We start from the raw sequence: 22,420 nt of genomic DNA, 5'->3' as shown, positions 1-22,420 counted from the left end.
TAAAGGCAGTATTGTTCTGTGTTACCAGGATGGACTCAGGAGTCAGACTTCTTTCTTCCAACCTTGCTACTTATCATTAGTTGTGAGAGATACTGAGTACAATTCTGGTGCCAATTCTGACATGTTGTTTTTTTCCCCACATCAAGCAATTCTCTGATACTGGCTGGGTATCAGCATCAGATTCTACAGGTTAAGGGTTCAGTCCTACAAGACTGCACCCTCATTCCCACTTCAAATGCCAATCACAAGTCCAAGTTGTCACTTGTGTTTCTGACCTGCCAGCTGCAGAAGTTCCAACAATCCCTTCCTTGGTGTTAATTAATTTGCTAGTACAGCTCATAGAATTCAGAAAAAAATTTTTACTTACTAGATTATTTGTTTCTTGTAAAAGAATGTAACTCAGGTATAGCCAGATGGAAGATACATAGGGCAAGGTATGGGAAAAGGGTGCAGAGCTTCTGTGCTCTGTGAGCACGCCACTGTCCTCAACCAGTAAGCTCTCTGAACCTGATCCTTTTGGGTTTTTATGGATGCTTTATTACATAGATATGGTTAGTTTAATAATTGGCCATTGGTTACTGAACTCAACCTCCAGTCCTCCTCTCTTCAGCGGTCAAGGGGATGGGATTGAAAATTAAAACCCTCCCACCACAAGGTTGGTTCCCTTGGCAACCAGCCCTCATTCACAGGTGCTTTTTAAGTTACCTCATTAACATAAACTCAGGTGTGGTCAAAACAGATTTGTTAAGAATATCAACACACCTTTATCCTGCTCTTGTCACTTAGGAAATTCCAAAGGTTTTAGGAGCTCTGTGCCAGAAACAGGGACAGAGATGAAATATATATATTTCATATTTCTTATTATAAATCATAATGTCACATGAGAAAGTCATTTAATCTTCTGGTACAAATATGGATAATGGTCATATCACCTTCACAGGTTTAATTGTGAGGTTATGCGACTTAACACGTATATTCTTCAGAGCAGTTTCTGGCATAGAGTAAGCTCTCAGTAAACATTAGCTATGATTTCTTTCAATTTTTTTTTTTCCCCTAGGGCCACACCCATGGCACGTGGAAGTTCCCAGGTTAGGGGTCAAATCTGCAATCTACATCACAGCTCACTGCAACACCAGAGCCTTGACCGACTGAACAAGGCTAGGGATCGAATTCACATCCTCAGTGATATTAGCCAGGTTTGTTACCACTGAGCCATGAAGGGAACTCCTATTATTTCTTATAGAAATCACTCAGTAAGAAAACCCAAGTATAAAAGTTTCACTTTCTTATGAATGGTCTCTGTTCCCCATATATTAGTAAATTCGCTAGGTATTTAAATCATTTAGTGTGGACCGGCATCACCAATCCTGGGTCATTTGGAAATAGTTTAATAAATACATTTACAAATGATTAGACAGAAAATAGGAAAGCTACAAAAGGTGTGAAATATTCCAGGGCTAGTAAGTAATGAATGCTGTTACCACCCTTAAGCCTTAAGGTGTGAGGGAAGGGAACTGTTATTGGGACTTGGAGTCAAAGAAGGCAGTGTGGAGAGGGCAGAAGGGTAATGGGAGCTCTGGTCTTTGCTGGAGAAAAGTAGCCAAGATTAGGTGACTGGGCAGAGAGGGAGCCAGGGGACTGAATTCTCTCACTTCTTCACCTCCTTCCTTCCAGTACCCTCTAGTGACCAAACAACCTGAAACTAAAGGGAAGCAAAGCCCACTGATGCAGTTCATCTGAGACCCTCCTGGGTCGCAGCAGGGGAAGAGTGGGTACCCTGGACAAATGGAAGGTGCCCAGTGTGATAATCATGTTAATCCTTCAACTTAAAATTCTGGCAGTTTCATAAAGTAATCTGATTCTTTAGCAAAAAACTTATTTTTGTGGCAAAAAATCCTTCATATGAGGCTAATCTTTATTGAAATGGGTAATATTTCTACAAGCTCTGTATCTGTTGACTTGTGTTAACATTATGATTTGTATTGGGGTCAATGAGTCTTTTAAATGGAGAGATAAGGTTTCATGGAAAAAATACTATTTAATTATATTAATTAATTTATTTTTTGGCCATACCTGCGGCATATGGAAGTTCCTGGACAGGGATTGAATCTGAGCCCCAGCTGCGACCTATGCCACAGCTGCAGCAATGCTGGATCCTTAACCTACTGTGCCAGGTCACAGATTGAACCTGTGCCATCGCAGAGACAAGGCTGGATCCTTAACGTGCTGTGACACAGCAGGAACTCCAAAAAAATACTATTTTAAACCACAGTCAGCCATCTCACATACCTGTCTTTGGTCATGAGAGGGATAAGGCTCAAGATTTGGTTGGGCTTAGTCCAGTCCACTTCCAAAAACATTAAGATTCCATATAAGCTATATCATCTATGTGAATGAAGACCTATGAAATGCAAAATGATAAATGTGCAATGTGATCTTTGAAGACTTTGATGTGCTTCTAACATCATATATACCAAAGGATTCCTGTTCTTTATTCTGTTGCTTCTTGTTCACAAAGACACCCCTCATAGCTTCTCATACACATTCTTTTGAACTGAAAAGGCATGATTATCATTTCAAAATGCAGCCTCCCCTTCTACTTTACAGGTTTTGGCATTAACTCAGTTCCTATTAGGGAGAGTCTGGATAGATCCCTCCAACTCTTCTGCTAACAAAGTGGGTTCCTAATCTGAGTTCACTGACAGCCTTCTTTCCTGGCATGGTCCCCTTCTTGCAGTTGGACCAGTAATGGGCAAGATGATATTGCTGGTTTTTACTGCTGAACTTCCTTTGGATTTCTGAGGTTCAGCTTGCAAATTTAATAAGAAAATTTGCTCTCACCCAGTCACACTAACTCTTACTCATTTCTATACCTACTCAATCATTTTCCAAACTTTTTGAAACAACTTAAAAGTTCCCCCTTCTTCATGTCTCTGATACAATAACGGAAACTGAAACCTAAAAAATTCTCTTAAAAATACATAAATCCCTCCCATGCTCCTGTTGAAAACTATTTCCCATGTTTCTCTTTATCTGGTGGATTACTGTTGTCGTTTTACAGCAGGCTGTTGGGAGTTTAATGTTAAGTGCTTCATTAATAATGCTTTGTGCTTTAGAAAAATTTGAAACAGATAAATCTTGACAGTGAACAGAACTTACTTGTTTTATTCTTTGTGCTTAACATCACAGAGAGCAGTTTTGTTTCTACTTCAAGATACAGAAAAGCAGGATTTTACAAACCACAGCCACAGAGACAGAATTAATCAGTGGAAGTATAAAAATGGTTTTACAATTTAAAAATAAATGTATGCATATAACTGTAATAAAAGGATTAAAAATCACTACATTGAGAGAAGGGGAAACAAAGAAAAGAAACCCTAATGTTTTCTGGGAAGGATAGGGCAAACTCATGCGTAGTTAACAATAGAATTTATACAGAAAATAATTAAAATGGAAATTTTCTATTTTTTTTTTCTTTTTAGGGCTGCGCCTGTGGCATATGGAATCTACGAGTCAAATCAGGGTCAAATTGGAGCTGCAGCTAGGGCCTACACCACAGCCATGGCAACACCGGATTCGAACTGCATCTGTGACCTAGGGTGAGGATTGAGGCAGTGCTGGATCCTTAACCCACTGAGCCACAATGGGAACTCTTGAGAAATTTTCAGATAAATAAATAAAATAATTTATTTTTGCTTTCCTTATTTGAAATTAATTTTTGACTAGCATTTTCGCAATATTTATCAGTTTCCATATTTATCAGTTTCCATTAAAAAATAGCCTTGACTCTTTTCTCTTCAGCCTGATACTCTGAAACATTATTACTCTAATTCATATACCATCAAAACTACTGGGTCTTTTCTAATATTTCCAACATCCCTCCTTTCCCAAACCTTTTCTTTCATCTATACATACAAAGCACCAGATGCAACCTTGAATCTGGTAGGGAACTTAAATGACATTAGATCAACCTTATTTCCAAATTAAAAAAAAAAATTTTGGCAACATCTCTGAGAGATGACCAAACAGTGTCTGCCTGAATACTTTCAGTTAGGGAAGCTCATTCTTTACTAGGTGTTCCATTTTATTTGTATTTAATTGTTAGGCCTTGTGTTGAGCAAATATCTGCCTTCCTATAAGTTTCTAGCTACTGGTTCTAAGAAACAGCTGGAACATCACAGGTTAACTGCTTTTTTCTTCCACATTAGATAATCTTCAGACTTTGAAGATCAATATTATGTTTCTCCAATACCTGTATGTCTCTCAACTTTTCTTCGTGTAGAATGATTTCCACATCATTCACCATCTTAGCTGCTTTTCTTGAGATACATTCTAATAGGTGAAAGTTTTTTAGATGGAGCATCTAACAATGCATGAGAGGTTTGGGTGATATTCTTACCAGTACTATTAGGCTTCATGATTATAATACTATATATCTATCTATGTAGGCTAAAAATTGCCTTTTTATGTTTTTTACTGGACATATTTTTTTTTCTTTTAAGGGCCACATCTGTGGTATATGGAAGTTCACAGGTTAGGGGTTTAATTGGAGCTGTAGTTGTTGGCCTATACCACAACCACAGCAACATCAGACCTGAGTCTGTGGCCTACGCCACAACTCACAGCAATGCTGGATCCTTTACCCAGTGAGTGGGGTCAGGGATTGAACCCGCATCCTCATGGATACTAGTTGGGTTTGTTACCGCTGAGCCAAAACAGGAACCCCTGTACATATTCTATTATGAACGTCAACCGAACTCAGGATTATCTAAAACCAAACATCTTTTTCAAATGCCCTGAAGCCAAATGTGGTCTTCCAGTTTAAATTTAATTTGTTTTTTTTTTTTTTTTGGCTGTGACTTAGGCATATAGACGTTCCTGGGCCAGGGATTGAACCTGTACCACAGCAGTGACAATGCTAGATCCTTAGCACACTGAGCCACCAAGGAACTCCTTTTTTTTTTGGACATTCTAAACTTTACAAATAAATTTTTGATACCTAAGTGCAGGATTTACTAATTCTCTTTTTAAAAATATCATTTGTTCCAACCCAATATTTTGGATTTGTATTATATAAGTCACTGTATTAGTTTCAAACATCATGGCATCTGGAAATCTGAAAAGCATGCCTCCAATAGTGAAAAGCATATCACTAGAAGCTTGACTTTGGTAGAGATCAATATATTAGTAATGTTTCAATAGTAATCTGGAAGATTTTAAATGTCTATAACTGATAATCAAAAATATAATAGGCAAACAATCAGTATTCACTTATTCCACTGATATTACTGAGTGCCTGTGAGGTATCAGGAACAGTGCCAGGTCTGGAAGACTATTGGAGTAACAGATCACAATTTGTTCACAGTCTCTATCTGTGCCTTTGTGTATTCTGAATGTGGACATAGCTATATGACTTCCTTCAGCCAATGCTATGATAGAAGATGTGACACAGGCAGAAGCTTTAAAAACATCTGTGTAGGAATTTCCCCTGTGGCACAGCAGGTTAAGGATCTGACTGCAGTGGCTCAGGTTGCTATAGAGGTGTGGGTTTGGTCCCTGGCCCAGCACAGTGGTGTAGGTTGCAGCTGCAGCTCAGATGGATCCCTAGCCTGGACACTTCCAGGGCTGAAAAAGGAAGAAAACAAAACAAAACAGCAAAAACAAAAAAACAAACTTCTATGCAATAGAGCTTGCTCTCTCTTGCTGGTCCTAGAAAACTTGAACTTCCAACATGTGAATAAACCAATAAACCCACACTAGACTGCTGGAGATATATAGAGCTGTTACCCTTGACACTCCAGCCAATAGTCCAGCACAAACTGACCACTAGCACCAACTGCCAGGCATGTGAGTGAGACTATCCCAGACCAACTGGCCCATAGCAAACCTGCCATCTGACTATAACTGTTTGAGTGAGCTCAGAGGAGACCAGCAGAAAAACTGCCCAACTGAACCTAGCCCAAATTTTTAAATCAAATCATGTAATCAGAAGCTAATAAGTGACTGTTGTTTTAACCCCCCAAGTTTAGGGGAGGCTTTTTACACAGCAAAAATCACAGTGGAAAATATATGAGACACAGTCCTCGGCTTCATGAAAAAAAAAATCCTGGTAAGACTCTTATTGGATATGTTGTCTGTTCTTTCTTTTTTTCTTTCTTTCTTTCTTTCTTTCTTTCTTTCTTGCTTGCTTGCTTGCTTGCTTGCTTGCTTTGCTCTTTTTAGGGCTGCACCCCTGGCATATGGAGGTTCCCAGGCTAGGGGTCAAATTGGAGCTGTAGCCGCTGGCCTGCACCACAGTCCCAGCAATGTGGGATCCGAGCTGTGTGTGTGACCTATACCACAGCTCACAGCAACGCTGGATCCTTAACCCACTGAGCAAGGCCAGGGATCAAACCCGCATCCCTATGGATACTATTCGGATTCGTTAATCACTGAGCCATGATGGGAACTCCAGATATGTTGTTTTTCAATTTGTCATCATTACTCATATCCATTCCCTTATCCATGTGATTTTTCAGTTACTCCCATTAGACACAGAGCATTCTTTCCAGCCTTGGCCATGTAATTTGTCCTGGCCTATGAAATGTGAGGGGAAGTGACAGTGCCTTAAGAGGCATCTGTGTTTCTACCCACCCTTCTGTGCTTTTGGACTACGAGAAGGAGGAGATGAAGGCCATATGGAGCTCACCCAAACCCAATGTGTGGTATAGCACCAAGCCCACCTGAGGCCAAACCCTATCAGCTAGCCCTCAGCCAAAGTGCAAAGGTGTGAGCAAGGAGAAATCATGTTTGTTTAATGCCACTGAGTTTCAGGATGTTTTGCTATGTTGCATTTGGGTGGTAATATCTAACTGATAAAGTGGAGTTATTTAAAGATATTTCGAAGTCAACAGTATCATTTAAACAAAGTTACATATTAGAACAAATTACTGGTTGAATTTCATCTACAAATAATCTTTTACCTTAGGAAAAATTAAAATTATAGTTATTCAACTACTACTCAGACAGAAATCATGGGCCATTGCAACATATGGGGACTGTACAACAGCAGCAGCTTTTAATTTCGTAGTTGCCATATTTTGAGGACTAAAGAAATCACTATCACTACTATGACTGTTACTCAAGGCTGTTCCTAGGCACCTTCAGTATCAGCCGACTTGTCCTTTTCCCCCTTTATTATGCCAAGGTAGAAGGTGCTGGTGAAAGTGTTAAGCATAGATGTAAACAAAATATCCACTAGAGATATTTGCCCTTAGTAAGGGGTTTCTCAAACATCAAAAGACTTTGGTACTCAAAGCTGAGTTATGTTAAAATAATGGTCTGGAATGGAGTGTGGTTTATACAGCGGGATGGACCGCCTTCTTTCTATTTAAGTCACAAAAACAGAGATTGCTTCCATCCAGCCTGTATTTCACATTGGCTCTGCTGGTACACAAGAACCAGGAAAAGAGTGTTTTTGTTTTAAATTGTGGATTCACCAAAGTCTGATATTTTTGTAAATCGTAAAAAATTCTTAGATGTTTCAGCAACGTAAAACTGGTATAAAGGCTTTTATTTGCTTGTTCTTCAGTTTTTGTACCTAATCTTGTGAACAGGCAACAAACAATTCACAGCCTGGGACCAGCCTGGGGGCTGTGCTCTGAGTAGTAAGATATTGTGGAGGAGGGGGTGGGGGATGGTAGAGACAAGCTCTGTTTAATTTTTCTTTTGGCAATGCCAGAGCCATCTTGCGATCTCAGACAAGCAGGAAGTGGTAAGCATGACGGTATCATTGTTTAGAGGCTATCACTATTCTGTATAATAATATTCAGTAATGAGAAATAATGAAATAACACCATATTCTGGCAACCAATATGATTGTCATTTTTTAGTATAGTAATACATAAGAGGGATGAGTTAACTTGTCAAATACATACTGAGGATCTACTATGTACAAGACCCTGTCCTAAAAGCTAGGAAAATATCACGTATGAAACAGATGCACCTTGGTCCTTCCAAAGCTTATGTTGTAATAGGAATTCTTCAAAATATAGAATCAGTTTTGAACGGACCCTGCATTTTTGCCATACTGTTGTTAACACCAATTTGTGGTAAACCTCATCAGCTTTATCACAATTAATTCTTGGCTTTTTTCTTTCGCAACAATTTTTTATTTTTTTATTTTATTTATTTGCTTATTGCTTTTTATGGCTGTACCCGTGGCATATGGAGGTCCCTAGGCTAGGGATCAAATTGGACCTACAGCTGCCTGCCTATACCACAGCCACAGCAACGCAGGATCTGAGTAATGTCTGCGACCTACACCAGAGCTCACGGCAACGCTGGATCCTTAACCCACTGAGTGAGGCCAGAGATGGAATCTGCATTCTCATGGATACTAGTTGTGTTCATTATTGCTGAGCCACAGGGGGAACTCCATGACAATTTTTTAAACTGCATGGGTGATGTGTACTAATTTCCTGACCTGAGGGTAGAATTTTGGAGTAGTTGTCATTTGCCTTTTCCAAGCAAATTTTTAAATAATGTGAAATTGCTGTACAGTAGAAATTGACAGAACACTAAACCAACTATAATGGAAAAAATAAAAATAATTAAAATAATAAACAAAATGTTAAACTTGAATTGTGAAGGTGTCTCTGATCAATTCTTTCATTTTTATTAATAGGACCATGTCCTCCTCTCCCTGCAATCTCACCGTGGAAAAATGAGGACAGGAAGAGAAAAAGACTACTGATTTGTACATGCTTGAAAATTAAAATCACAAAACAGGAAGCTCAGGTTACTATTTGCAACAGTCAAACATTAACTACAATAATTATTTGTAAGTATCAATCTACACCATGGCTCCTAGAGAATATATTTATAAAATGAATTATCCTGAGAGCTGCTAGTGGATAATAAATTGCAATGGAAATGGAAATAACCTGGTTCAGCCATCAACAGCATGGCAAGCATGTGCAAATCCCAGATTTGTCATTTAAATACAAGTTGACATGCTGGGTATTAATGCTGAGTAACTTGGAGCAAATTACTTAAGTACTCTGGGTCTAAGTTTCTTTATCTGTGAGAAAGAAATAGAAAAGTACCTTTCACATGGGTTGGCATCAGGATGACATATTCTGTGTGAAGTGCTTAGCACAGTGCCTGATACATACTAAGTGCTCAATAACTATTAGTCATTATGGAGGGGATTGAGGCTATTGTGTCAACCTAGGCTTTTTTTATTTTTTATTTTATTTTACTTAATTTTATTATTATTATTATTGTTATTTTGGTCTTTTTTGTCTTTTTAGGGCCACACCCACGACATTGGAGGTTCCCAGGCTAGGGGTCTAATCAGAGCTGTTGCTGCTGGCCTACGCCACAGCCATAGCAACGCCAGATCCAAGCCATGTCTGTGACCTACACCACAGCTCAGGGCAACGCTGGATCCTTGACCTGCTGAGCATGGCCAGGGATCGAACCCTCAACCTCATAGTTCCTAGAGGATTCATTTCTGCTGCGCATGACGGGAACTCCGACCTAGGCTTTTTTTAAAATTAAAGTATACTTGATTTACAATGCTGTGCCAATTTCTGGTGTACAGAAAAGTGACCCAGTTATACATACATATACATTCCTTTTCTTATATTATCTTCCATCATGGTCTATCCTAAGAGCCTGGATGTTCTCTGTGCTATACAGTAGGACCACATTGCTTATCCATTCTAAGTGCAATAGTTTGCACCTACTAACCCCAAACTCCCAGTCCCTCCCACTCCCACCCTCCTACCCCTTGGTGGACCTAAGCTTTTACATTTGATCTCCGAACATTTTTAGAAACAGCTATCAGAAATAAGTTCCTCTGCTGGTTGTCCAGGTACCAAGTGAACTAGGGTGACAATTTTTAGATTCCTAAGGGAATGCCTATCTGAGTTTTTAAATACAATTATTTCAACATAAAAGCACTAAAAGAATCCTAATTTCATCATTCTACCAAATATCAGTAACAATCTTTTCAGAAGTTAACAAAATGAAGAGTAGGTTCAAAGCACTCAATGAAAGATCGGCCAAGTTTCAAGAAGCAGATTCTAAAGGTCATGAATTACTGGTCAGAGAAAGTAGATGCTTTTACTGATTTCAAGAGCAGAATGTTCTCTGAAGACATTTCCTCCTAACCTCTTCAGCTATTTCATGCCCCTTTACTGCTACAAACTGCTACTTCAAACATGGCTTAGCAGGGTCAGCTTGGTACCTAAACCTGTCTTCTGAAGAGCTCACATTCTAGAAGAGACTGTTCCTTCTTGGCACTGACTAAAATAACTTGATGGAATTCTCCTTCTCCAAAATGTCACAGAGTCAAACTTTATTTCTGCAGAGTTCGGAACTCTACAAGCCCCACCTTCTGGAACACTGCTCTGAATACAAAATAATGCTCACTTTAATAAAAATGTGCTAGCTACCACTATGTACACATTTAGAAATAAGGCTATTACATCATTCTCAGAAACAAATAGATCCTGGAGACTATCATACTATTAGAGTATCATAGTTATTTGATACCAAGCATTATCATTTAAAAAATAAAAGCATAATCTCTTCTTTTGTAACAGTAGGAACTTTCACTATTTCCTTTTTCCCTTGAATTTTAATTCCATCTCTATCACATAATTTTATTCTATATTTCTCCAATGCAAAAATATATGTATAAATCAAAGTTAATTTTTTAAAATTCCCATGATCATTAATCTTTGGGTTTAAAAAATTCTTATTTGATCATCTCTCAATTATTATTAAAACACAATTAACCAAAACACTAGAAATATAGTACATGATTTGATAAATAATTGTTAAATACTAAAAGTAAATATTTGCTACAAGTGCATTGCTTGATGAAATGGCTAAGGTTTTTTTCTTAATTCATTTATATTTCTGGATGAATGTTAATTCCATAAAGAGATAGAATTCAACATCAAGTCTATTTCTATTGTTTGCTTTTCTAGATATAAATACTGATAAACCTGCATATAAATAAGTACATGGGAAGAGAAGGAATTTTGTTAAAGGTGTAACACTTAATTCTTTTTTTTTTTTTTTTTTTTTTTGTCTTTTTGCCATTTCTTGGGCCGCTCCCGCGGCATATGGAGGTTCCCGGGCTAGTGGTCGAATTGGAGCTGTAGCTGCCAGCCTACGCCAGAGCCACAGCAACGCAGGATCCGAGCTGCGTCTGCGATCTACACCACAGCTCACGGCAACGCCGGATCGTTAACCCACTGAGCAAGGGCAGGGACCGAACCCGCCAACTCATGGTTCCTAGTCGGATTCGTTAACCACTGCGCCACGACGGGAACTCCAACACTTAATTCTTTTAACTCCTCTGAATTACATGCCAAATACATGGTAGTCATATGTCATCAAAAATAAATTTTAATAATCTATTAGCTGACAACTCAGGAACTCCCACTTTGTTAAGAACAAAAAACTGGAAACCAGCTGTCACGCTAAAGGATTTGTTACCTAGTCATTAGACTCATTTATTTTCCCAAGAGCAATGCTAATATTTCAATTATTCTTTTTTTGCACCCAAGATATTTTAATACTCTGGACGACAGGTACTATAGTAATATTTAGAATGCTGGAGCAATAAAGTGATAGAATTGTAGTTCTGCAAAGACAGGCTGAAAAGGTCAGTATCATCAGATTTAAGTAAGGGTACATAAGTAAGTTAGGATCTGGAAATTGATTTTCTTAAAGTTCTTGGTGCCCATATAACACTTGGAAAGGCTTTACATATTCCCAGTATAACCAAACCCAGTCTGAAGACTTAGGCAGACAAAATGGCAGTGACAAAGCCCCCATCCTTTTTAATGACACTTGTAATATTTGAACACATGCTCACTGTAAAAAAATTCAGATGATATAGAAGCATGCAGAGTAAAAAGCAAAAATCCTCCTTCGTCTTCCCTCAACCCTAATTCCTTTTCCGTAATTTTCTATATATCTTTACAGACATTTTTGGTCATTTTCCTATATAGAGAGGCGAATGTTTTATTTTACAGGGAGATCTTGTGCTGGTTCATCAATAGCCCCTTAAGATAAGTGAAAATGTTTCCCTTCTATTTCACTATACCCCTGGAGGAGTCTATCTTTGGTTGGTTGGCCTAGAAACAGACCTTGAGATGAAGATTCATGTGCAAGTGATTTATTAAGGAACTGTTCCGGGGGAAACTGATAAGCTACTGAGGGAAGCAGGGCAGGGAAGGGTAAGAAACTAAGCATAAAACAGAATCTTTTTTTTTTTTGCTTTTTAAACTGTATATCTTGGAGCTATTTCCATCTTCTTACCTATGTATCTATCTCACTCTTAAATAATTAGTCTTCCAGTATTCCACAACATAGATGTACCAGTGCTTATATAATTTTTATTGAGGTTCCTAAATGGGGAGATTCCAAATTTTCACTTTTAAAAGCAATTCACAAAACATCTATATTTCTTTGGGAACATATATGATTATTTTGTAGGAAATATTATTAGGAATGGAATTTGCTAGGCTCAATTTACTTTAAATCTTGATAAATGCTATCAAATTGGCATTTTAAAAGGCTGTAACAATATCACCCCACTGTCAACATGTAAGAAAATGCTCCTTTTTCCCCAATACCTTTGCAAACTCTAAAGTTATTCGTATTTACTATATTTTAGGGAAGGTGATACTATAACACTAGTCAAAATTACTTGTGAGGTTATGCCTTTTTTTGGTATACTTACTACCCATTTAGATTTGGGGGGTCATTTCTGTGGCATATGGAAATTACCAGGCCAGGGATTGAACCCATAGCCACAGCAGTGACAACACTGGGTCCTTAATCTACGTCATCAGGGAACTCCTAGATTTTTAAGGTAAGCCATCTGTTTATGTCCTTTGCTGATTTTTTTTGTTACATGTTTGTCATTTTCTTACAGTTTTTAGGACTTTTAAAATATTATGGATGGGCTCAGGCCCGTGGTGCCGGCAGGATGGGCAAGTGTTGTGGTCTTCATACTGCTGGGAAGCTCCGTAGCCACCGATGGGACCAGAAGTGGCAGGGTAAACAGTACAAGAAAGCCCATTTGGGCACAGCCCTAAAGGCCAACCCTTTTGGAGGTTCTTCTCATGCCAAGGGAATTGTGCTTGAAAAAGTAGGGGTTGAAGCCAAACAGCCAAATTCTGCCATCAGGAAGTGTGTCGGGGTTCAGCTAATCAATTTTGGGAAAAGAATTAGAGCCTTTGTACCCAATGATGGTTGTTTGAACTTCATTGAGGAAAATGATGAAGTTCTGGTTGCTGGATTTGGTCGCAAAGGTCATGCTGTTGGTGACATTCCTGGAGTCTGCTTTAAGGTTGCTAAAGTAGCCAATGTCTCTCTTTTGGCCTTATACAAAGGCAAGAAGGAGAGACCAAGATCATAAGTTTTGAAGGTAAAAGCAGGATAGTAATACATTTTCTTATGCCCCCCCCCCCAAATATTATGGATTAAAATTCTTTCCCATTTTGAAAATATTTGAATACCTTTCACCTAGACTTTTTTTTTTTTTTCTTTTTAGAGCCACACTCACAGCATATGGAGGTTCCCAGGCTAGGGGTCGAATTGTAGTCGTAGCCATAGGCCTATGCTACAGCCATGGCAATGCAGGATTCGAGCTGCGTCTGCGATCTGCACCACAGCTCATGGCAACGCCGGATCCTTAACCCACTGAGCAAGGCCAGGGATCAAACCCACAACCTCATGGTTCCTAGTTGGGTTCGTTTCCACTGTGCCACAACAGGAACTCCTTCACCTAGTCTTTTGCTCACTGTTTAAATTTGCTTATGCTCTCTTTTGTGATATAAAAGTTTTCCATTTTTATGGGACAAATTTAATCAACCCTTTTTGATGTTTCTGTGTTCACTGTATTATAGGTTTAGGCAAGTCTTGTATTTTTAGATAGGTAACTTAAATCTCCTCTAAAAACAAGAATAATTGTTGAATTTTATCACATTTTCAGTACCTATTAAAGATGATCATATGCCTTTCCTCCTTTTTTCTTTTGGTACATTGTATTTCATTCTCACACTTTGTAATGTTGAATTATTTTTGTTCTTGGGTAAACTATGTACTTTTAAATGTATTACTCTTTTAATACATTGATTTGATAATGCCTTATTTATGTGTTTGCATCTATACTGATATGAGTTCTTTCTCTTTCCCTCTGTGTGTGTGTATGTAGGGGGGTGGGTATCTGATTGAACTTAATACCTGTCTTATACTAAGCTCTTAGAAAGAGTTTGGAAGCTTCTCATGGATTCAACATTATTACTTTGTTGAAGACATTCTTAACCTCTTCCTGAAAGCCATGTTGGTTATTATTTAGCTCAGTTATAATAATCTGGTTTAGAGCGCTTCTCAGTCTACAGTTGATTAAAACTACAAATTAGAACACAGAGTATAGTGAATAAAGATTGCTGAGGGAGGGCAAGGAAAGAGATGAATAGATACAGAAACATCAGTAGCAACCGTAAATGACCCTCCAGTGTCCTTTCTTGAGCTTGCTTGAGGTATATAAAAACAGAGACAAAATCAGTAATGGGGAGTTCCTGTCATGGCTCAGTGGAAACAAATCTGACTAGAATCAATGAGCATGCAGGTTCAATCCCTGGTCTTGCTCAGTGGGTTAAGGATCCAGCATTGCTGTGAGCTGTAGCGTAGGTCACAGAGGTGGCTCAGATCTGGCATTGCTGTGGCTGTAGGGTAGGCCAGTAGCTATAACTCCGATTTGACCCTTAGCCTGGGAACCTCCATATGCCATAGGTGCGGACCTAAAAAAGAAAAAGACAAAAAAAAAAAAAAAATCAGCAACGGAATCATAGTCTTGGGCCATCAGCACTATGACTTAGGCACCCTCCTCCTACTGCAATGATGCCTAAGGGCATTTTCTTTAGTTGCATATTAATGTTTTCAAATATTTTTAATTATGGATTAGAATCACAAGAGAACATTTATACTATGTTCACTATGAAGAGGACACTTAAAAACTTACTTCAAATGTCAAAGACAGACAAATATCATATGATATCACCCATATGTGAAAACTAATAAAAATTATACAAAAGAACTTATTTATAAAACAGAAAAAAACTGACAGATTTCAAAATAAAACTTATGGTTACCATAGGGGAAACCATGGGGTGGGAGGACAGATAAAGTAGGAGGATGGGATTAACACATTCATACTACTATATATAAAATAGATAACTAAAAGGAGATACTGTATAGCACAAGAAGGTATACTCAATGTTTTATCATAACCTACATGGGAAAAAAGAATGGATATATGAATATGTATAACTGATCTACTCTGCTGTACATCTGAAACTAATGCAACATTGTAAATCAACTACACTCCAATAAAAATTTTTTAAAAACCAAAAAACCAAAAACCAAATTTACTTCAAAATATCTAAAATTTAACAAAAGCTGTGGTGTTTGCAGAAGCATTTTTTTGTTTATTTGTTTGTCTTTTTAGGGCCGCCTCCTGTGGCAGGTTCCCAGGCTAGAGGTCTAGTTGGAGCTATAGTTGCCGGCTCCATGCCATAGCAATGTGGGATCTGAGTAGCATTTTTGACCTACACCACAGCTCATGGCAACGCCAGATCCTTAATCCACTGAGCAAGACCAGGGATCGAACCCATGTCCTCATGGATACTATGGGGTTCGTTAACCACTGAGCCATAACAGGAACTTTTGCAGAAGCATGTTAATCTACTTGGGTTTTGAAATTTAAATTTAAATGCTATCTATATCAGCAGCTCGCTCTCAAGCTTAGCCGCACATCAGATTTTATTTCAGAAAATAGCCTTGCCTAGGTCTTCCTCTGAGATTCTTATCTAATGGGGAATGGACAATGGCAGGGCACTGGTGTGTTTTAAAAGCTTCTCAGATGATTTTCAAATGGAGCCAAGGCTGGCAAACACTGCCATTTGAATAGACAAGTGGTTCTCGACCAGGGGTGGTTTTGCTACTCCAGGAGACGTTTTTGATTGTCACGGCTGGGGAAGAGGGCTTTTGTTATTTAGTGAGTAGAGATCAAGGATGCTAATAAACATATTACAATATACAGGACAGTCCCCAACAATAAAGAATGATCTGCTCCAAAATATTTGTAGGGCTCAGGTGGAAATACTCTGACCTAGACCTAGCTCACCCTCACTTTTCATGTACCACCAGTTTCCAATCTTGCTGATTCCACCGACTAATCACTGCTCCAATCAGACTCCCATTTTTCTAGCCCCACTACCACCATCTCAGTTTGGGCCAGCATCCCCTCACACTTTGATACCATGAGGGTCTGATCTCCCTCCCTCCAGTTTTGCTGTCCTACATCTCATTCTCAACCTCATGGGCAGAGTGATCATTTGAGACACGATCTTATCATAATTTCTAACTGAAAGACTTCAGTGGCTTGGTCGGCCATCAGGGTGATGACCTAGTCCTTAACAGGGCACACAGAGCTATAGTGAAATTGCTCCATTTCACCTTTCAGAGTCTTATCTCTCACCAGTTTTTTTTTTTTTTTTCCTAAATGCTAAATTCAAGACAACTAAATGGATTTGAATCCCTTTAAGGTTTTTTTTCCCATTCCCGAAGTTACTCTTTATGATACTTGGAAAGCCACTGTTTTCTTTGGCCTGGTTAATCCTTTTCTCTCTTTTGAGTTTGGGTTTAGAGGGGAACCCTGACTGAACCCCCATCCTGGATTGAATGACCTTCCCAAATCTTTCCATAGCAGCAGGTTATTCTGTCAGAAAAGCGAATGAGGTCCCTTACTAGATCCAAAATGCCATGAAGACAGAAATGGTTGACTTTTTGATCATTGCCATATCTTTCGAGCCTTGTACAATTCCTGGTTCATAGTCAGTTTTCAATGTTTAAGCATTAAATGTTTAATTGTTTAATGGAGGAATGAATCATATATACTACTTGGTTTCTTAACATTCTAAATGAAATATTACCCTACTCATGTTATCTTTTTAAGTTAGAAGAGTCTACTTTCTTATAGGAACATTATGCTACTCAATTGTATTAAAATAAAATAGAATTTCTTACTGAAAACAATTTCTAAATTTCCATTTAAGGTAAACATCTAAGGTAACAGAAAAGCCAATCAAACTTTCAACTTAGCAATTAACAAAAAGTGAATAAGCTCCAAATAAACTCTTCACTGTTATATATTTCAGAAGAATATGTAAAATATATTTTTTGTCTATAGTAAAGGCATTTCACAACACTTGGTATATAATAGGTGCTTGTTAAAGATTTATTGAAGGCTGATCAGAATGCGTAAACTATGACTTTGAAACAAATTAATTTTCATGTGCAAATTTTGAACTTAAAAACTTATTTTGAGAAATGCTTCATATGCGAATTCTTCTGATATTGTTATATTCTGTAAATGAATATAAACATGCTATCAATAACATTCTTTGTCTTAAGTTACTTATGAAATATTAGAATCTAGCAAAACATATTTGCAATAAAGATTCAGATTTTAATTGACAGAGTTAACTCTGAAACTTTGGGCTTCTTGAAGGGCGGACCTGACTATATAGTAGTTGGAAAGTTATTATAATATAGACTATATTTCTCCCCTAAACTTATCTAGCTACAGAGTATACATTTTAACATGGCTTAAATTATGTTTATACACATATTATTACATGCATAAGATGATAAAGTAAATTTTCTATTAGCTGTTGACATGCAGAATTTTATTTGTATATATATTTTCCTATTTCTATTTTTCTAGAAGTGATTAATTAGTGCTCCAGCTATAAAGCTTCTATTTTCCTTGTCAATGACAATCTCAAGGCCTCTGAGCTGCCTCTCGTTTGACCTTGGTTTAAAAGCACAAAGAATAGCAACCTTGAAACTGGCATCAACAAGATTCATTCTACAGAAACCAGATGTGGCACAATAGAGAAAAACCACACATTTAATTTTAAGGTTTTTACAGAAATTGCTCTCAATATTTCTTCTTTGAAGACTTTTAAGTGCAAACGTCCTTCGTTTCACAAAGGGAAACATTGCCATTCTGCTATTTAACACTGGCCAAAGGAGTCATTTGGAGACCCCTCTGCATTCTTCCATTTGATGGACACATGGCAGCAGGGTCCACACAACCCTGGGAGAATAAAACAGCCGGATGCGACATTTAGCCGTGAAGCTTTCATTGAGCAGATCCTAAATATTAAAGCAGGCTGAAAAGCATTTCATTAACATTTGAACAAGAAGGTTATGAAACTGTAATAGAATCATGTAGTTCAAACAGACATGCATACATTATTTTCTACTTGAAGGAAGTTGTTTTCCATTGCCTTACACCAGTGTTCATTTGAGGGTGCTGTGCCATGGCCGTCCTTTGCCCACAGAATTAAATGCCTCATTGTTTCTCCCTTTTGAGGTGAGAATACCCACATTAAGGACGGAAGCTGTCTGGTGAAGTGGGGTGGCAGGGCAGTGCATGAGGACTGAGTTGGGAACTTGTTTCTGGTTGTTAATCTTTTTTTTTCTATATCATTATTACCTAACTAATCTCCTAAGATTAAAGCACACTTTATTAAGTTGTTATTTGATTATCATTTTAAGATATGCTATAAGTATCTCCAAAGTGAAACTAAAAAGTCGTCTTAACAAAATACATGAACATATCATCCACCCTCTCATACACTGTCACCCCTACAGGTAAATAAAATTATTCATATTTAGATATCTACATTAGGAAGAGTTATACTAAAAACATGGATAACATATATACAAAAGGGTTTAAATTGCTGAATATTAATTTCAAAAATGAAAGAAGTACAGAGAATCTTTATTTTTCCTTTGTTCAGTGGTATGCTGATCAATGTTGGCTCCTGGGAAAAGAAAAAAAAGCCCGGATTTGTAGTCTTTGTAGTGTCTGTAGAAATATGTGATGTAAATATTCCCACCATGGCCTATTCCAAGCTACTGCTGAGATGTCACTGAAGGCTAGAATTTGGAACAGCCGGGGGCGGGGCTCATGCACACCATGGGCCTTCTCTGGTGGGTGTTAGCACTCCATTGTCTTAATGTCTTGCATCTGTCTCTTGCCTTCCACTTCAACACACAATTCAGATCTTTATTACTGCTTGCCTACGACGTTATAACATTAGGAAGTCATCACTGGTTTGCCCTCTGTATTTTTTCACCACTCACTTGCTTTTATCGGTCAATTAATAAAAATCACACTGAGGCTCTTCCCAGGGATAAGCACTTTGGATATGGAAAAACATAATTCATGGTCACTGCTCCCACATTGGTTATAAGCTAGCTAGAGAGACAAACACACACATTCCAAAAAGTCAAAGTTGCAAGAGCCAAAGATCTGAGTGGTTCCAATTCAAATTGTTCTAGGATTTCAGAGGTAGAATGTATGAGGTTGGTATGCTAATGGTTAAAGACAAATGTGAAGAAGTTTTCCAAGGTAAAGGTCCAGCAAACCTCTCTGCTGTGAGTGTCAGTTTCTGATCCACTTATTCCTTTTGAAGACTTTTCCGCCTTACAAATGGGAATCAGGGCTTATCTTCCTGTATAAAAACTGAAAATACTAAATACATGATTTTTTCCCCAGCATTCTCTGCAGCTAGGATATGGATAGGTGAGCTATGCAGAACCCATTAGGTACACCCATCCCAAAGTTTAAATCCAGAACAGGTGCACAATAGTAAGCATGACTTAGATTATATTTTGCAGATAAACAGTAGTTGAAGCAGCAGCACCAGTGCTAGCCTTGTTGAAGGGGCCATAGAGACCATGATGCTGATGTTAAGACTCAGGGCTCTATGTCCCAGTGTGAAGTGTGGTGATGGTGTGAGTTTTGAATCCAGTTTTTTAACAGCACACATACTGCTCTTGCAGGAGTTATGGAATGGGATGGGACAGTGGCCATGTTTTCCACACAGCCTCCATTTCCCAGTCCAGGTTTACTCACTTTCCTTGTTATTCTATTATGCTATGAGCTAGTCTCTCTTTCTTGCAACTAAGTAATCCTGATGGATATTTCAAGGCAGGGAGGTTTTACCAGCAAAATGAGCAAAGAAGTCAAGTCAGGAGTCACATCACCTAATTGCTCCAAATATTTCAATAGCTAAAGAGGTGATAAAAGATAAATTCTAACTTACGTAGTCTACTTTCTGGTCCCCCCTAACTACTCAGTTGATCTTAAACACACTGTGAACTATACCATGACAATCCCCCCTCTCTACCTCTGCTCATTCAGTTTATCCTGCCTGGAATGCTCCCTTCTCCTCGCTGAGTCTAATTAAATCTTACCTATTTGTAATACCTAACTAAAATGTTGTTTTATTTGTCAAATCTTCCTAGACTACCCTGGATCATTAAAATCTTTCTCTTCTCTGTATTATCAGAGCACTTAGCGGCATTACCAATGATTTATAATGAATATTTTACTACTTTGGATGGTAATTTGATATATCATTCAGTAAATATTCACTCCTTACCTCTCCACTGTAGGTAGAGAATGCTTCTTCCTCTAAGGATGCTGTTCTTTTTTTTAAAATATAAATTTTATAGGAGTATAGCTGACCTACAAAGTTGAGTTAGTTTCAGGTGTACAACAAAGTAAATCAATTATACATATACATATATCCATTCCTTTTCAGATTCTTTTCCCATATAGGTTATTATACAATATTGGATAGTTTACCTTGTGCTATATAGTAGGTCCTTGTTACCTATCTATTTTATACATAATACCATATATATGTCAACCCCAACCACCTAAATTATCCCTTCTCCTCTTCCTCCATGTTCCCCTTTGGTAACCCTAAATTTGGTTTCAAAATCTCTGATTCTGTTTCTGTTTTGTAATTCTTTTGCATCTTTTTATTAGATTCCATTATATAAATATCATATGTTTGTCTTTCACTAACTTCATTTAGTATGATAATATTTAGGTCCATCCATGTTGATACAAATGGTATTATTTCTTTTATTATACCACATCTTCTTTATCTATTCCTCTGCTGATGGACTTTTAGGTTGTTTCTATGTCTTGGCTATTGTAAATAGTGCTACGATGAACACTGGGGTGTTTGTATCTTTTATTTTTCATTTTAAAAATTTTATTTATTTATTTATTTATTTTTGTTGTTGCTGTTGTTGTTGTTGCTGCTGCTATTTCTTGGGCTGCTCCCGCGGCATATGGCGGTTCCCAGGCTAGGGGTTGAATCGGAGCTGTAGCCACCGGCCTACGCCAGAGCCACAGTAACGCGGGATCCGAGCCGCGTCTGCAACCTACACCACAGCTCACGGCAACGCCGGATCTTTAACCCACTGAGCAAGGACAGGGACCGAACCCGCAACCTCATGGTTCCTAGTCGGATTCGTTAACCACTGCGCCACGATGGGAACTCCTAAAAGTTTTATTGAAGTATAGCTGATTTACAATGTTGTGATAATTTCTGCTTTACGACAATGTGATTCAGTGATACATGTACACACATACATTCTCTTTCAGACTCTTTTCCCACATAGATTATCACAGAATATTGGGTAGAGGTCTCTGTGCTATACAGCATGTCCTCATTGGCCAATCATTCCATATATCTCAGGGTGCATATGTCAATCTCAACCCCCCAGTCCATCCCTTCCCCCACACCACCTGTCCCCTTTGGAAACCATAAGTTTGTTTTCAAAATCTGTGTTTCTGTTCTCAAAGTAATTTCCTTTGCATCTTTTTTTATATTCCACATATAAGTGATATCATATGATATTTGTCTTTCACAGTCTGACTAACTTCACTTAATATGATAATCTCTGTTGCAAATGGCATTATTTCAGTCTTTTTATGGCTGAGTAGTATTCTGTTATATATGTGTAGCACATCTTCTTTATGCATTCCTTTGTCAGTGGACATTTAGATTGCTTCCATGTCTTGGCTATTGTAAACAGTGCTGCAATGAATACTGGAGTGCATGTATGTTTTCAAATTATGGTTTTCTCTGGATAGATACCAAAGAGTGGGATTGCTGGATCATGAAGGATGTTGTTCCTGACCATGTTCTTGCCTTGGCCAATGGAATGTGATCAGAAGCCTTAGTGTGTACTGACGGTTTGGCTTCCCTCTTGGGCTCCAGGAATTCACCATGAGAAGATTATGCCCTTATTACCTCCTAGAAGGGCATATCTGAATTGAGTTTGGACCCAATCAAAACAACCTGCCTTTGAGTGAAAAAAATGCTTGATGTTTTATATCACTGAGATTTTGAGGTTATTATTGTAGCCTTATTGCAGCAATTGCTGATATACTATCTTTCACTTCTACATTTTCAGTGTTTGTGCCTTCTTATTCTAACTAGACTATACATTCTTCACAGCATCA

At 38.1% G+C, this 22,420-nt stretch overlaps 1 long non-coding RNA gene and 1 pseudogene across 2 annotated transcripts in view; one reads left to right on the top strand and one right to left on the bottom strand.

The window, feature by feature from the left end:
* LOC110257744 overlaps positions 1 to 22,420 on the bottom strand; it is a 209,210-nt gene that overhangs the window by 10,289 nt on the left and 176,501 nt on the right. The window lies entirely within an intron of this gene.
* Positions 12,983 to 13,480, top strand: LOC100156010 (annotated as a pseudogene).

This window comes from Sus scrofa, chromosome X (genome assembly GCF_000003025.6).
Source record: "Sus scrofa isolate TJ Tabasco breed Duroc chromosome X, Sscrofa11.1, whole genome shotgun sequence".
NCBI lineage: Eukaryota > Metazoa > Chordata > Mammalia > Artiodactyla > Suidae > Sus > Sus scrofa.
The sequence above is the reverse complement of the archived record's forward strand: the minus strand, read 5'-3'. Positions and strand labels throughout refer to the sequence as shown.